Source organism: Bubalus kerabau, chromosome 10 (genome assembly GCF_029407905.1).
Source record: "Bubalus kerabau isolate K-KA32 ecotype Philippines breed swamp buffalo chromosome 10, PCC_UOA_SB_1v2, whole genome shotgun sequence".
Classification (NCBI taxonomy): domain Eukaryota; kingdom Metazoa; phylum Chordata; class Mammalia; order Artiodactyla; family Bovidae; genus Bubalus; species Bubalus kerabau.
The window spans coordinates 20,225,646-20,243,269 of NC_073633.1; the positions used below are offsets into that span (position 1 = coordinate 20,225,646).

Here is a 17,624-nt window from a genome sequence, read left to right on the forward strand (position 1 = left end):
GCAAATTTGGAAAACTCTGCAGTGGCCACAGGACTGGAAAAGGTCAGTTTTCATTTCAGTCCCAAAGAAAGGCAATGCCAAAGAATGCTCAAACTACCGCACAATTGTACTCATCTCACACACTCATAGAGTAATGCTCAAAATTTTCCAAGCCAGGCTTCAACAATACATGAACCATGAACTTCCAGATGTTCAAGGTGGATTTAGAAAAGGCACAGGAACCAGAGATCAAATTGCCAACATCCGTTGGATCATAGAAAAACCAAGAGAGTTCCAGAAAAACATCTATTTCTGCTTTATTGACTATGCCAAAGCCTTTGACTGTGTGGATCACAACAAATTGGAAAATTCTGAAAGAGATGGGAATACCAGACCACCTGACCTGCTTCTTGAGAAATCTGTATGCAGATCAGGAAGCAACAGTTAGAACTGAACATGGAACAACAGATTGGTTCCAAATAGGAAAAGGAGTACGTCAAGGCTGTATATTGTCACCCTGCTTATTTAACTTATATGCAGAGTACATCATGAGAAATGCTGGGCTGGAAGAAGCACAAGCTGGAACCAAGATTGCTGGGAGAAATATCAATAACCTCAGATATCCAGATGACACCACCCTTATGGAAGAAAGTGAAGAACTAAAGAGCCTCTTGATGAAAGTGAAAGAAGAGAGTGAAAAAGTTGGCTTAAAACTGAACATTCAGAAAACTAAGATCATTGCATCTGGTCCCATCACTTCACAGCAAATAGATGGGCAAACAGTGGAAATAATGATAGACTTTATTTTGGGGGGCTCCAAAATCACTGCAGATGGTGACTGCAGCCATGAAATTAAAAGACACTTACTCTTTGGAAGGAAAGTTATGACCAACCTAGACAGCATATTAAGAAGCAGAGACATTACTTTGCCAGCAAAGGTCCATCTAGTCAAAGGTATGGTTTTTCCAGTAGTCATGTATGGATGTGAGAGGTGGATCATAAAGAAAGCTGAGCATTGAAGAATTGTTGCTTTTGATATGTGGTGTTGGAGAAGACTCTTGAGAATCCCTTGGACTGCAAGGAGATCCAATCTGTCCATCCTAAAGGAAATCAGTCCTGAATATTCATTGGAAGGACTGAAGCTGAAACTCCAATACTTTGGCCACCTCATGCGAAGAGCTGACTCGTTTGAAAAGACCCTGATGCTGGGAAAGATTGAAGGTGGGAGAAGGGGATGACAGAGGATGAGATGGTTGGATGGCATCACTGACTCAATGGACATGAGTTTGAGTAAACTCCGGGAGTTGGTGATGAACAGGGAGGCCTGGTGTGCTGCTATCAATGGGGTTGCAAAGATTTGGACATGACTGAGTAACTGAACTGAACTCCCAGAAGACTCTAGAAAGAAGCCTTTTACAGGACTTACAAATTCACAAAAGGAAATAGGCTTAAATGGAAACTACGGTTCCTGCTGAATATCTGGATTATGGCTATCATATTTTCCTGCTTATTTGTGTTTTTCTGAGTTTGTCATTTTAAGAGGTATGTGCTATTTTTGCAATCATGAGGTAAAAAATTCCATGGCCATCTGCCCAAGGAGTCTCAAGGCTGGAGGTTAAGAGGCCTGAGGCAGCTTTGCAGGGGTGGGGATGTAGAGGTTATGACTGTGTCAGGCTGGAAGAAATGTTGAGAAGTCATTCTGTCAACTCCCCTGCCTCTGAGATGAAGTACCTGAACAAGACACAATAGCAGAACTTCCTTCCCACCTCGGGAACTGCCCATTGCTCCCCTCATCCTGCTCCCAGCAGAATCCCCAAAGAGCTTCAACTGCATGGTAAATGTTTTTATTGCTCTCGTGTTTCCATCGTTCACCTAAGTAGAAAACAGGGCATGATCTTCCTGCAAGGTCTTTGCTCGCAGGTGGCTCCAGGACCTGCCTACGGGCTCTGTCCTCTGAGAAGACCCAGTCACCCAAGGGGCTAGTGGAGTCAAGCTGGGCCCCAGGGGAGGGGGAACCCAGGTGATGAGGGAGAGAGTGCGTTGGCCCAGGACTTAGCAGGGAGAGCTGCTGGGCCTGGGAGAAGCAGCTGCCCCCACCCTCACCCCCAACATCCCCCATACCGCTTCCTTTTTTCCTTCCTTTTCTTTCCAATCTCATTCAAGGTGCTGAGCTGCAACAACAGTCTAAAAACGAATATTAAAAAAAAAAAGTTATTTATTTGGCTGTGCCAGGTCTCCGTTGCAGCACATGGGATCTTTAGTTGCTCTGGTTGCAGCATGTGAACTCTTAGTTGTGGCATGTGGGATCTAGTTTCCTGACCAGGGATGGAATCCCGGGCCCCCATACTGGGAGAATGGAGTTTTAACCATTGGACCACCAGGGAAGTCCCTGAACAAAAGCCTAGGCTTTGACCCCTGGCTTCCAGGAGCTTATAACCTGGTGACGGGGGGAAGACTCAGCTGGGGGAGTTAATTTCCTAACACAGGTGTCTGCTTTCCATAACCTGTTCCTATGCCCTATGGCAGGCAGGCAGATAGGAAACAGACATGGTGATGTGACAAGTAAGGGTGTCTCTGTTTAGGTAGGGTTGCAAGAAGAGGTCTGTGATGAGGCTTAGGTCACACCAAGTATAGAGCGTTCCCGAGTTCTGGAGATGAGGGAGAGCTGTGCTTTTGCTTTGGAGCAATACTATTGCTTCTTCCTCCCTCTTCCCTTTCTCTGAATAATTCCTCCTGTCCCCATCCCAAAGATTCTCTGTCCTAATGCCTGAAATTTGTGCATATGTGATTAAATTAATGGTTTTGAGATGGGGAGATTACCCTGGATTATCTGGATGGCCCAATGCAATGACAAGGATCCTTATAAAGAGGTGATAAGCATCTCAGAGAGAGAAAAGATGAAAGGATGGAAACAGAAGCCTGAGAGGAAAGAAGATGCTACGTTGCTGGGTTCAAAGGTGGAGGAAAGGACCATAAGCAAGGTGATCTCTGGAAGTTGGGAAAGGTGAAGGAGTGGATTCTCCCCACGCCCTGCACCTCTACCCCAGCCTCAAGGAGGATCACAGCCCTGTGACACTATTTAGGCATCCAGACTCCTGAACTGTAAGTCACTACATTTGATTTGTTTTAAGCCACTAAACCTGTGGAGATTTGTTGCAGCAGCAATAGAAAAGCAATACAGCTCCCCTCAGCCCTGCCCACAGTCCATGTGAGCCAATCGTCCGAACTACCTCTAGAAACAAGAAAGAGCTCCATGGATTTGAAATTAAACAGTAAAAAACAAGGGAAACATTTGGAGCATATAAAGTTGACCAAGAACTGACCAATTTATAGAGAGTCTGATAAGAAAAAGATCCCAAATCAGATTTGCCAATGAGCAAAGAATATGAACCCTACATGTTCAGCAAAAGAAAGGTGGATGGCTTTGTGCTGAAATGGAAAGATTCTCTCAGATGGGTTACTGGGTCAAAAACAAAAAAAAAAAAAAAAAAAAGAGTAAGCTGCAGGAGTATCAGGAGACTCCATTTGTGTAAAAACAAAATTGAGTCATACATATCAGATTACATATGTTCTTTTTTACTGGAAGGAATCCCAAGAAAATGTTGGGAAGATTGCCTTTGGGAGAGGAATACAGGGGAAGAGCATTTAATTTTTAAAATTTCCTGTTGCTTGCATTTTCTAAATTTATATTTTTTTCTAATTTTATTGAGATATAATTGATATAACATTGTATTCATTTTAGGTGTATAACATAATGATTTGATACATGTATATATTATAAAATGATGAAATAAGTATATTTAATGATTTTTTTTTTAATGTCAAAGAAAGCTGATTTGACCAAGGAGATTTTAACTCATTTTTGGTTTGCTTCTTGGTACCTCTTTGTATTAAAAAAAAAAAAAAAAAAAGAGTTCAACCAGCACAATAAGTGCGGGAAGAAAAGATCCTCTAGAGGAGGAAATGGCAACCCACTCCAGTATTCTTGCCTGGGAAATCCCATGGACAGAGGAGCCTGGAGGGCTACAGTCCATGGGGGTCGCAAAGAGTCGGACACAGCTGAGCACACACACGTGCCTGCCTTCGGGGCCGGTGTTGCCACTCCCTAATCATTCAACCTCTGGGCAAGCCAGGAGACTTCTCTGGGCCTTTGTCTCTTCTGTAAAATTGGGATGATGAAAATGCTTGTTTTGGGGGTTATGATGAGGCTTAAACAAGATCATATTTAGGAATACCCAGGGATCACCCCAGGCAAGAACACAACAAAACCAAGTTTTCTTCTCCTTCCTTGTCTTTCTTTCCAAGCCTGTCAAGGGCTGAAGGAGGCTTTGTTTAACAGCAGAGAGGTAAGAGCAAGTCTTCACCTATAAAAGTACAGCAACCTCGTAGAGAAAACCAAGTCACGAAGCCACACATCTATTCATATTTCCACATTTGTGTGTTTGCCACCACTTGCCGTCTCTGCCAGGTCACAGAAGGTTCATAAACATTGTGAGTGTTTAGAGCCCAGCAGGCACATTTTGCTTTCTCCCTGATGAAACTTGATTGTTGCTGCAGTAACTGAAATCCTAGGTGTCTTTAGCCTACTTGTCCACGCCCCGAGTGTGACCAAGGTGGGGCAAAAACAAGCCCACTTTGTTCCCAGGGCCCCGTGTCAATGTGCTAGTTTTCTGATGAATTCAAACAAGAAATGGAGCAGTCCAACTTATAGCTGCTCCAGGTGGTACCAGGGGCCAACTGTACTGAGCTGAGAGGAAAAGCTGAGCTCTTGGAATCGAAGGGTCTTTAGGAATCCTTTGCTAGGGTGGCCACCTCCCACCAGAAGTGCCTCTGTAGTGTCCTGACCATGGCGGGGGGGCGGGCAGCCCTCTTAGTGTTAAACGTGTGTGAGGTGGGTTTCATTTGCTGGAGGCCCCATACGTGATTGGTCAGTTCAGTTCAGTTCAGTTGCTCAGTCATGTCTGACTCTTTGTGACCCCCATGGACTGCAGCACACCAGGCTTTGCTGTTCATCATGAACTCCTGGAGATGGCTCAAACTCATGTATATCAAGTTGGTGATGCAATCCCACCTTCTCATCCTCTGTCATCCCCATCTCCTCCTGCCTTCAATCTTCCCCAGTGTCAGGGTCTTTTCCAATGAGTCAGTTCTTCATATCAGGTGTTCAAAGTATTGGAGCTTCAGCTTCAGCATCAGTCCTATTCCAGTGAATATTCTGGACTGATTTCCTTTAGGATGAACTGGTTGGATCTCCTTGCCATCCAAGAGACTCTCTAGTCTTCTCCAACACCACAGTTCAAAAGCATCAATTCTTCGGCGCTCAGCTTTCTCTATGATCCAACTCTCACATCCATACATGACTACTGGGGAAACCATAGCTTTGGCTCAATCAACCTTTCTTGGCAAAGTAACGTCTCTGCTTTTTAATATGCTCTCTAGGTTGGTCATAGCTTTTCTTCCAAGGAGCAAGCATGTTTGGCTGCAGTCAACATTTGCAGTAATTTTGGAGTCCAAGAAAATAAAGTCTGTCACTGTTTCCATTGCTTCCCCATCTATTTTCCATGAAGTGATGGGACAGGATGCCATGATCTTCATTTTTTGAATGCTGAGTTTTAAGCCAGATTTTTCACTCTCCTCTTTCACTTTAATCAAGAGGCTCTTTAGTTCCTCTTCACTTTCTGCCATAAAGATGGTGTCATCTGCATATTTTGAGGTTATTGATATTTCTCCCGGCAATCTTGATTTCAGGTTGTGCTTCATCCAGCCCAGCATTTTGCATGATGTGCACTGCATATAAGTTAAATAAGCAGGGTGACAATATCCAGCCTTGATGAACTCCTTTCCCAATTTGGAACCTGTCCACTGTTCTGTGTCTGATTCTAACTGTTGCTTCTTGACCTGAATACAGATTTCTCAGGAGGCAGGTAAGGTGGTCTGGTATTCCCATCTCTTTAAGAATTCTCCAGTTTGTTGTGATCCACACAGTCAAAGGCTTTGGTGTAGTCAATAAAGCAGAAGAGGGTTTTTTCTGGAACTGTCTTGCTTTTTCGATGATCCAGTGGATGTTGGCAATTTGATCTCTGGTTCCTCTGCCTTTTCTAAAGCCAGCTTGAACATCTGGAACTTCTCAGTTTTATGTACTGTTGAAGCCTCAGTTGGAGAATTTTGAGCATTACTTTGTTAGAGTGTGAGATGAGTACAATTGTGCGGTAGTTTGAACATTCTTTAGCATTGCCTTTCTTTGGGATTGGAATGAAAACTGACTTTTTCCAGTCCTGTGGCCACTGCTGAGTTTTCCAAATTTGCTGGCATATTGAGTGCAGAACTTTCAAAGCATAATCTTTTAGGATTTGAAATAGCTGAACTGGAATTCCATCACCTCCACTAGCATTGTTTGTAGTGATGCTTCCCAAGGCCCACTTGACTTTGTACTCCAGGATGTCTAGCTCTAGGTGACTGGTGACACCATCTTGGTTATCTGGGTGATGAAGATCTTTTTGTATAATTCTTCTGTGTATTCTTGCCACCTCTTCTTAGTATCTTCTCCCTCTGTTAGGCCCATACCATTTCTGTCCTTTGGTGTGCCCATCTTTGCATGAAATGTTCCCTTGGTATCTCTAATTTTCTTTAAGAGATCTCTAGTCTTTCCCACTCTATTGTTTTCCTCTATTTCTTTGCATTGATCACTTAGGAAGGCTTTCTTATCTCTCCTTGCTATTCTTTGGAACTCTGTATTCAGATGGGTTATCTTTCCTTTTTTCCTTTGCCTTTAGCTTCTCTCCTTTTCTCAGCTATTTGTAAGGCCTCCGCAGACAACCGTTTTGCATTCTTTTTCTGGGAGATGGTCTTGATCACTGCCTCCTGTACAATCTCACAAACCTCTGTCCATAGTTCTTCAGGCACTCTGTCTATCAGATCTAATCTTTTGAATCTATTTGTCACTTCCACTGTATAATCGTAAGGGATTTGATTTAAGTCATACCTGAATGGTCTAGTGGTTTTGCCTACTTTCAATTTCAGCCTGAATTTGGCAATAAGGAGTTCATGATCTGAGCCACAGTCAGCTCCTGGTCTTATTTTTGCTGACTGTATAGAGCTTCTCCTTCTTTGGCTGCAAAGAATATAATCAATCTGATTTCAGTGTTGACCATCTGGTGATGTCCGTGTGTAGAGTCATCTCTTGTGTTGTTGGAAGAGGGTGTTTGCTGTGACCAGGGCATTCTCTTGGCAAAACTCTGTTAGCCTTTGCCCTGTTTAATTTTGTACTCCAAGACCAAACTTGCCTGTTACTCTAGGTATCTCTTGACTTCCTATTTTTGCATTCCAGTCCCCTATGATGAATAGGATGTCTTTTTTGGGTGTTAGTTCTAAAAGGTCTTGTAGGTCTTCATAGAACTGTTCAACTTTAGGTTTTTTGGCATTAGTGGTTGGGGCATAGACTTGGATTACTGTGATATTGAATGGTTTGACTTGGAAACAATCAGAGATCATTCTGTCACTTTTGAGATTGCACCCAAATACTGCATTTCACACTCTTTTGTTGACTATGATGGCCACTCCATTTCTTCTAAGGGATTCTTGCCCACAGTAGTAGACATAATGGTCACCTGAATTAAATCCACCCCTTCCAGTCCATTTAATTCACTGATTCCTAAAATGTTGATGCTCACTCTTGCCATCTTGTTTGACCACTTCCAATTTGCCTTGATTCACGGACCTAATAGTCCAGGTTCCTGTGCAGTATTGTTCTTTACAGCATCGGAGTTTACTTCCATCACCAGTCACATACACCACTGGGTGTTTTTTTCACTTTGGCTCCATCTCTTCACTCTTTCTGGAGCTATTTCTTCCCTCTTCTCCTGTAGCATATTGGGCACCTCCTGACCTAGGGAGTTGATCTTTCAGTGTCATATCTGTTTGCCTTTTCATACTGTTCCTGGGGTTCTCAATGCAAGAATACTAAAGTGGTTTCCATTCCCTTCTCCAGTGGTTGGTCAGAGTCACCTCCTGTTCCCCAGGCCTTCGGGGAGGTTGCTTCTTTTTCCCCGAGAAGAATTCCCTTACTTTTTTTGATCATTCATCCATTTATTTGTTCTATCCACACACTTTGGTAGAAGTCTTTAAGTACCTGGCACTGTCCTGGGCTCTGATCAGTACAGCAGTGTCCATGACATAGACCCTGACCTCAGGACAAAGCCACAAGGTGTCAACTGAAAAAAAAAAGTACAACCTAAGAGTTGAGAGTTATGAGGTTTTGGGTTTGTTTGGGGGTTTTTGTCATTGCCGTTGTCAATCTTATTTGTTTTTATTGCAGTATAGTTGATTTATAATATTATGCCAATCTCTGCTATACAGTTACACATATGCATGTACATTCTTTTTTTATATTCTTTTTCATTAAGGTTTACCACAGGATATTGATAGTTCCCTGTGCTATACAGTAGGAGCTTGTTTTTTTATCCATTTAAAACGTAATAGTTTGCATACCAATCCCAGACTCTCAGTCCATCCCTCTCCCTCCCCTCAGCCCCAGCCTTTGCAACCAGAGAGCTTTGTTGTATTCAGTGGACAAAACTGAGGACTTAAGCCCCTCAGATAATGTCTGAGCATCTCAGATAACTTGGAAAAACTGCTCCAAAGAGGCAAGAGGGGAGTCAGGATACATAGGAGTTTTTGCAACAGGCACCAGATAGTTGGAACATCAAAAATTTACTGTTAATTAAGGAAAACTAGATATATCCAGTTAAGGGATTTAGTGCTTTTCTATGTATGGGAAGATGCAAGAGTCTGGGCTCACTGACATCATTCCTTTGATACGCACCTCAGCTCTCTGGGGCCAGTATCCTGTGCTTTTTTATCCAGGGTCTCCTCAGCGTGGACCATCAGGGCAGCTGTAATGTGATGGCTTGGTGGCTGCATATCCTTTGTTTGCTGATATGCAGACCATATTTATCATTCACAAAGGGGATGAAAGGAGCAGTGAGCAGGTCTTCTGCATGGGGGATGGCGCCTTGGCTAAAATAGAGACCAGTGGTCACCTAGGACTTTCTGAATACCTAACATGAGCAGGGCAGTAGAGCTACAAAAAAGGGAGATGGAATCTAGAGAGATTTATGGCCTGGGGCTTGATGAAATTTGGGCCATGAGGGAGGGAAGGGGTCAGGGATGATCCAGCTCAGTGATGAGGGTGAGAATGTGGCAGGAGATAGCTGGACCCCAGGCTGAGTAGCCAGAGTTTGCCCCTGTGGACAGATACTCCAAGATGAAGAGGAGGAGAAGCTAAGCCCGACCCAGATAAGAGACCACATGTCTCTTATTCTCAAGGTCAAGGAGACCTTCCTGACTACACGTCCTCTGAAAAGTCCCTTGGTGGTCAAAACAGAGGAGGCGTCACCTCATAGTCAGTGATGTCAACCTACCCATACGCCTCTTTGCTGAAATCCATCTTGGCTAAGAGATACATGCACACACATGGGAGGACCCTGAGATAGACGAAGTACGAACTTCGAAGATAGACGAAGAACCAGGCAAAGCAAGATGACTGGTCAAAGAAAACCCAGAATAAATGACCCATAAAAGTGATTCAAACTGCCCTGAGGACAAGACTCTCTGAGCGCACCCAAGTGTCTATACACATGTACCCTTTTTCCTCTTAATCAGCACAACTTGTTTCACTACTTTTCACCTTTGTGGGAATTCATTTCAACAAAGCCGAAGGGCCTGGGCCTTGCCACTGGTCACTGTTCTCTTGTGGTCTAGTGGTTAGGATTCAGTGCTCTCGTGTCGTGGCCTGATTTCAGTCTCTGGCTGGGAACTGAAATCCTGCTTCAAATGGCTGCAGGCTGAGGCCACCGGAGATCAAGAACGCAGACAGGAAACAGGTTGACGGGAACGAGAATGAGCTGGGATTCAGACCCAACCGTGGGGTTCTGGGCCACCTCCAAGCGGGCAGGCCAGTGGTAGCTGGGTCTAGAGTTTCATGGCACAGGAGTGACATCTAGAATGGTCGTGGGGAATCAAGTTCCTCAATAAATGGTTAGTCAGGGAAGGTGGAAGAGACAGCTTGAGAGAGAGAAGACCGAGGACAGCCCTGGGAGGCCCTATGCGTAAAGGATGGGAACCCCAGGTCTGGGGGGAACGGCGTGGAGAGGAAGGGGAACACACAGAGGAAGTGAAATCACAGCGGCCCTGCGTCCGTGCCCCACTTCTTTTTTTTAAAACAGCACTTACTTTTGGCTATGCCAAGTCTTAGTTGTGGCACACAGGATCTTCTGGCTTGCATACTCTTAGTTTTGGTATGTGAGATCTAGTTCCCTGACCAGGGATTGAACCCCGGCCCCTACATTGGGAGCTTGGAGTCTTAGCCACTGGCCTACCAAGGAAGCCCTCCTACCCCACTACTTGTGGAGTTTCCTTTGGGAAGTCACCTTCCTCCTTTGTCTTTCATGTGGTTTGAGTGATGGTGGTGGTGGTGGGGGCGGGGGGGGTCCTTAGACAACTGTGTATGCCAGCCCCCCACCTTCACCTTGACTGATTTAGGGATGGTGTATAAACCCTCAGGGCCAACAGGAAGCAAGGAGATGTCAGGGAAAGGGAGGCTTTGGGGGAAAAAGGAATTCTTTTACTAGAAGACTCCCCCTTGGCTTGGAAAGAGTAGGGTAGAATGTGAAGTCAGGCTCCAGTACAGCCATTTAAAACTGTGATGGAAAGCCTAGAGCTACTGGAGGCTCCCTAAGTGAGGCCTGAGTTTGAAACCTAAATTGTAGGAGGCAGGACATATAGAGACCGGGTCTTAGATGACATTGTTTGAGCCACTGGATCAAGCTTCACCAGAAGCTAGTGTGCATACATGCTAAGTCGTTCAGTTATGTCCCACTCTTTGAGACCCTATGGACTGTAGCCCATCAGGTTCCCCTGTCCATGGGATTCTCCAGGCAAGAATACTGGAGTGGGTTGCCATTTCCTTCTGCAGGGGATCCCGACCCACAGATTGAACCCACGACTCTTATGCCGCATTGGCAGTGGGTTCATTACCGCTAGTGCTACCTGGGAAATCCGTACTTCTAGGCTTTTCAGTGATGCATGGCCATAACTTCCTTTGACTGTTGAAGTCAGTTTGAGCAGCGTTTTGTATTGCTCCTTGCAATACAGAGTCCTAATTAATGCATAAGCTGAGGAATAGACCACCTTGGGTGAGTGGGTGGAGCATGGGATGGGAGGGGAGGTGTCAGGATTTCAGAAACTTTGACGCTTCTGTGAATCACTATCACCTATAGGGCCACATCAGTGGGTTTTCTGTTTTGTAATCTTTTTACAGGTTTTTCCCCTTTTCCTGCTGTATCACCTCCCTGACAGAACAATTAACATAATTCTAAAGGTGCTTACTCACTAAAAATGAGATGTTGTTGGAAATTAGGTTGGACTCTCCTTCTCCTTATGTTGCTTGCCCAGATACTGAAGGGCTGTCCTCATCAACCAGGGTCAATGGTGTGGAACAGCACGTTCTTGAGTCTCTCCCCACTCAGATCCATCCTCCACACTGTGGCCCAGCATACCCTCTAAAATATATATCCCTGCCTAAAAAACGGGCTTCCCTGGTGGCTCAGGGGTAAAGAATCTGCCTGCCAAAGCCAGAGATGCAGGTTTGATCCCTGGATTGGGAAGATCCCCTGGAGAGGGAATTGGCAAGTATTCTTGCCTGGAAAAATCCATGAACAGAGGACCCTGAGCATGATTAAAATCTGCACCCACTGTTTGTTGTCAAACTGAACATGCCATGCCCTTCCATGCCTCTATGACTGCGTGACTGCTTTCCCTTGCCTAGAGAGATCGTTAATAACAAGAGATCATGTTTGTTGGGCACTTTCCATGGACCAGGCGCTGCATGAACTGCTGCCCATGGGTTGTCTCATTTAATCCTCACAGCTTCCCAATGGGCAGTGCTATTCTCATACCCCCACCGCTCCCAGGGTGTTACCCCTGTCGCCACAACTCAGACACTGGAGGGGGGAATATGCTGGAAAAGCAGTCATGGATTCTGGACTAAGGTCAACCCTGGAGTTAGGGAATGGGTGGAGGATCAATGGGGAAGGTTGGACAAAATATAATTGTCTAAAAAAGAGTCTGAACAGGAAGTGAGGAGAACCAGGTGAGGAACTGGACGTTGTCTCCAGTTTGGGAAATTCCATCTCCCTGGATGTTGGGGCTCCACCCACCCTCGAGCAAAGGTCTCAGGGGACCTTGAGAATCCACATTGGTCAGGCTAGGTCCTCTGGTCTATGTTCTACCCCAGAAACCACAGGTAACGTCTATCTCTACAATGTCTCTGCCAAGTGTGCATGCACGCATGCGTGCGTGCGTGCGTGTGTGTGTCTGTGTAGGGGACTGTTTGCATCTTTGTCAAAGTCAGGAATCTGTGTGACAAGTAGGGTCCTCGATGGCCACTCCCATCCACGGTCCCCCAGGGCACAGTCCCCATCTCCCAAACCTGACCCTTTTCTGCTTGGGAGATGCTGCCCAGTTTTCTACTTCAGCTGCTTCCATCTCACCCCCTCCATACCCTCCCTCTTTTCAGACAATGCAGCATAATTCCTCCAAAGATGTGTTTTCACAAAAGCCAGGAAGGGGAGGATGGCTTCTGAGTGCTTGGCAACAGCAGCCTGCAGCCCAGGCTCACCCAGCAACACAAAGGCCTCTGGGAACAGAAGAAACGCACCAACGCTGGGCTTCCTCCCGCGCTGGGAGCAGCGCAGGAAGAGCAAGCGTGTGGGAATATCTCCACCACCCCTCCGTTCCTGATCCTGGAGTCACTTGATTATGGCTGTCTCCTGTGTTCATCATTTGAGCCTAAGCTGCGTGAAGGCAGGACTTTTGTGTCTATTGTGTTCACTTTGGTGCTAGCACAGGGCCTGACACAGCAGGTGCTCAGTAAGTGTTTCTGGAAGAAAGGGATGGAAGAAGGAGGCTACAGAGCATGAGAGAGGTTATGGGCAGAATAAGGGTAATGGTGCCATCATTTCACCTTGATCCCCATCCGTTTACTCAGAGCCCCTCTGACCCTGTCTCTGTGCTCCCTCACCTGGAAGGGAGAGCATGGGCTTGCTGCCTGCCGAAGACCCTGGACAGCTACTGTCTCTGGCTCCCCTAATGAGGAGCAGCACACAGGGGGAGTCAGGCAGAGCTGGCTGTGAATTCCACTTAGTGACCTTGGGCAGCTTAAACTAGTCTCATCAGCAAATCAGCAGATCGAAGCTACTTAACTGTATTAAATGAGCTGCTAATATGTAAATGTGCCTGGCTCCTGCTGGAGGCTTGAGAAATGGAGCTATTATCATTTACACGGCCTTTTGGACTTCATCTCACTCTAATGACCACTTGCTTTCTGCTGGGCAAATGCAGGGCACTTCCTTTGCTAAGGGCTAGAGATCTGGGGATGAAGAAGATGGAGTCTTGCCCATTGAGGGGGTCATATCTTCCCACATGACATTCTGGCCCCTGGTTTATCTTTCTTGTCTCCTTCTCCAGTATCCCCACTGGGCTCAGGGCCTTTTCTGGACAGAGTTCAGCCCATGACAGCCTCAGCTGACTCCTCAGAGAAGCCCTGGAGCTTCTCTCCACCCCTCAGGGTTGTCCTGACTTGGGCTGCAATGGCCAGATGGTTATACTCTGTCAGTCCCCAGATGTGGGCTGTGGGGGAAGGGAAGGATCTTGGGCAGGGCTTCCCCGGGCAGCTGAGGCTCTCCTGAAGGGGCTGACCGCTGTGCTTGCCACAACCCTCCCAGCAGGTCCCTCACTGAAGGAGCACTTCCCCGGGCAGCCTGCCACCTGGGTAGAGAAGATCTTTTGGCCTAGAAAGATTTTCTGAGACTCTTCAGCCCCAGTGCCTCTGGTTTGGTTGAATTCTTCCAGGAGTGCTGCACAGTCATAGGACTTGCCTGGCCCTGCAGCCTGAAGCAGGCTTCCTGCACAGGCCTGAGGCCTGAGGCTCAGCAGGGTCCTCGTGGCTCCCTTCTCACACCTCAGCGGAATTCTCTACTTGGCCTGGATGGCCTCACACTGGTGAAATTGGTGAAATTCAGCTGTCCTCCTTTAAGACTCAGAAATCATCTCTTCCAGGAAGCTCTCTGGGATCCCACCCCTTTGCTGGGAAGAGTGGGCCCTTCTGAACCCCTCTGAGCATCCTGCGTTTTGTACACAATCAATGTGGAGGAAGTTGTATGAGGTGGGGAGGGGCCTTATCGATCCCTGTACAACAGTAACGTAGTCGTGCCGGCCGCCGTCGGCTACTTCCTCTGACGGTCCTGGCGCTGCGCTGTGCACACACAGCTGGGCTGACCTCATCCAAACAACCCCGTGAGGGAAGAGTAGCTGTCTTGTACAACAGAGGCCTCCGTGCCCACGATCACATCATCACTAAGCATCAGAGTTATTAATAGTACACAGACGGGAGTCAGTTTGAAGCCTCAGAGTCCTCTGGAAATGGCGGTTAGGGAAGGAGAAGGGAAGGAAGGAGAAAAGAGGAGAGGGAGGGAGGGAAGAAAGGATGCGCTCCCCCCCACCCCCTCCAGTCTGTCCATGCCCCTGGGGGCAGGTCTACTGGCTGCCTATTTCCCGGAGCTGTTGAGTCCCTGCCCCCTCCCACAAGCCCTTCCCAGAACCCTCTCAGCCTGGAATCCTGGCCTGGGGAAAATGCAGTTGTCAAATCAAAGCCTGTTGGTGGGGAAGTTTGCTGCACCCGGGCGTGGTGAGTTCACAGTTTTAATCCTGATGTTTACTTTCTTTCTGTCCATCCCCTGTCGCTCCCTTAGAAGAACTGCCTCAGGCTTCCTGTTGCAGCATCAGACAGGGATGGAAGATGCAGCTCGCATTAGCAGTGGAAGCCTCTAAAGCAGCTTAAGTCCCTGGAGGTGCCTGGCACACAGAAACCTGCCCTGAGCCGGGAGCACGAGGGGCCAGGGAGGGGCTCGCAGAGGACAGACACACAGATACAGTCATGTTGATGTGCCTGAGGGCACACAGCTGCTTACCTGCACAGGAGCATACATGGCCCCCAAAGTGCCTCCAGACCGCATCCTCACACGCAGGCGTGCGTGCATCTAACATACGCGTCGATAGACACACACCTGCACACACAATCGCTACAGTGACACACCTGGTTTCTGGTAAGAAACACAGTTGTGTCCTTAGCCTCCTGCCAATGAGTCTACTGATTCCATCTCTGAAATGTCTCTAAGTGTCCCCTGAAGCCCCCCCACCCCACCACAGTCCCGGTCCCTTTAACCCCATCCATTCTGGCTGGATCTCTGCTGTGTTCTTGTCCAGGCTATAGTCTAGCCTACAAGAGCAGGCTTCTCAGCTGGTGCTAGTGGTAAACAACTTGTCTGCTAATGCAGGAGACATAAATGATGCTGGTTCAATCCCTGGGCTGGGAAAATCCCCTGGAGAAGGGAATGGCAACCCGGTCCAGTATTCTGACCTGGAGAATCCCATGGAACAAAGGAGCCTGGCAGGCTATACAGTCCATGGGATCGAAGAATCGGACACAACTAAAGCAACTTCGCGCACACGCACGCACACACAAGAACAGGGCGGCCTGGGTATCAGGCGAACCTGACCATGGCACCCCTGGTTTAAAACCCTTCAGAGGCCTCCCCTTTCCTACCAGATGTAATTCAAATCATTTGGCATCCCATATAAGGCCCTTTGCAATCTGGTTTCAGCCCCCAGCTTGGAGCCCCAGGCGCTCAGCTCTCCAGCAGGGGAACTCGAGAGAGAAGCCGCCCCCGCCTGCTTACCACATGAAATCCCCTCCTCTGCCTCCACCCTTTCCTTTGCTAAACTGTCGCTTAGCCATCTTTCAAGACCCAGCTCAGCCAGTGTCTCCCCACTCCATCCTGATGTTCAAGGCATTGCTGGTGTCATGTCCTACTGCTTTCTCTTGCCCTGACCACCATCAGCGTCACCTCTGTACAAGTGAGCTGCTCCCATGGGACTCCATGCATATCCAGTACAGAGCCCAAAACCCGCGAATACTCAACCAACTCCCGGGAGTGAGTGAAGACGTGAATTGGTCTGCATGATCGTCAGATGGCACTAGGTCAGATCTTTCTGGGCTGGGGACTACTCAGGCAGGTGCTACAACTTCTCTGAGCTCAGCCTAACGGAGATGAAAGGAACCAGGAATGCCCCCAGGCAGAGTTGACAGTATGGGCTACAGAGATGCATGGAAAAATCTTTGCAGAGTGGGGAGTTGGTGATGGACAGGGAGGCCTGGCATGCTGAGATTCATGGGGTCACAAAGAGTCAGACACGACTGAGCGGCTGAACTGAACTAAGTACGTGGTGAGTGCTCCACAAATGATCACTGAGGCTGTTGTTTTTTATTTCTATTTTTATTTTCACTGACGTCCTTCTACTCATGTTTTCTGATGTTCTGTCTCTCTTGCTGTCTACCCAGTTTGGTGCTGCGCTCCCAGAACTGACTCACTGAAGGTTTGCTGTCGGACTGGTCCACACTGTATGTCTTCTGAAGGCTTGTTTCCAGTCTAAGAATTCTGAGCTGAGGGATGTTCTTTCTCCCTGACAGCCTCCACTGAGCCTGGAAGAGGAGAGCTAGACAAAGTATGTTCCTCCGCCTGTCTCCCCAAGCTGCACAGATGTTCTGTTTGCAGTTCTGTGAATTGAATTGAGTTGGGACCTGGGGGTAGGGGGTGGGGGGCTTCCTAGGTGGCACAGAAGTAAAGTAAAATTGGCATTCCTTCCTGTCAATGTAGGAGATGCAGGAGACACGGGTTCGATCTGTGGTTGGGAAGATCCCCTGGAGTAAGAAATGGCAACCCACTCCAGTATTCTTACTTGGAAAATTCCACAGTCAGAGGAGCCTAGTGGGCTGCAGTCCTTGGGTCCCAAAGAGTCAGATACAACTGAGTGACTGAGAACGGGACGCGTGGGGAAGAGAATAGCTGGGCCTTTCTGCTCCAAAAGGCAGAGTCATTACAGCCAGTCCCTCAGCAGCTGCAGGCACCCCCCGCCACCAGATGCTGCCCAAGTGGCTGGGGTTCCCATAGCAACTTCTGTGGGGACCAGCTGTCCCTACTTTGCCACAGGTCCTCCTGGACTTGTGTGAGAGATTAGGAAGAGAATGTGGAGGATGCCAAGAAAGTGATATCACTTTGACATGCAGATGCTTTTATCCTCACAATAACCCTGAGAGGAACATGCTATGATTGTCCTCTTTCTACTGACAAGGAAGTGGAGGTCCAAGGTCACCCACCAACAAACAAGAGGACTGGTCTGTAGTTGTATCAGTTTGCACTGATGCATTCAGCGTGGATCAGCGTAAGGATCTCTGGCCGCAAGCAATAGAAACTTCCGTAAATAGAAAAGAATGCATGGAGGGACTATGGTGCGGTGCCAGCAACAAGGGAAAAGTGAGACATGTGATTGGAAAGAACAGGAAGTACGGCAGCTTCAAGGGTCTGGGTGGAAGGAATGAACAAACAATCATTTCATCAGAATGAAGACACTTCTGTTTTTAAATCTTTTTTCCTCTCCTTTTAGGACTCAGGTTCAGAAGGGCCTGGGTCGAGTGCCACCTGTTAACTGGGAGAAGGCAGAGGCTGTGATTGACAGCCCTACCGAACCTA

General features: G+C 47.3%; 2 long non-coding RNA genes across 3 annotated transcripts in view; both read left to right on the forward strand.

Moving 5' to 3' along the window:
* LOC129620973 (uncharacterized) overlaps positions 1 to 14,296 on the forward strand; it is a 37,260-nt gene extending 22,964 nt beyond the window's left edge. Inside the window, exon 3 of the long non-coding RNA XR_008698965.1 lies at positions 12,554 to 14,296. This is a non-coding gene — a long non-coding RNA (uncharacterized LOC129620973). The remainder of the gene's footprint in view (positions 1 to 12,553) is intronic.
* The window catches only part of LOC129620970 (uncharacterized), a 63,252-nt gene that overhangs the window by 28,773 nt on the left and 16,855 nt on the right, over positions 1 to 17,624 (forward strand). For both annotated transcript variants that reach the window (XR_008698960.1, XR_008698961.1), the window contains exon 2: positions 16,436 to 16,599. This is a non-coding gene — a long non-coding RNA (uncharacterized LOC129620970). The remainder of the gene's footprint in view (positions 1 to 16,435; positions 16,600 to 17,624) is intronic.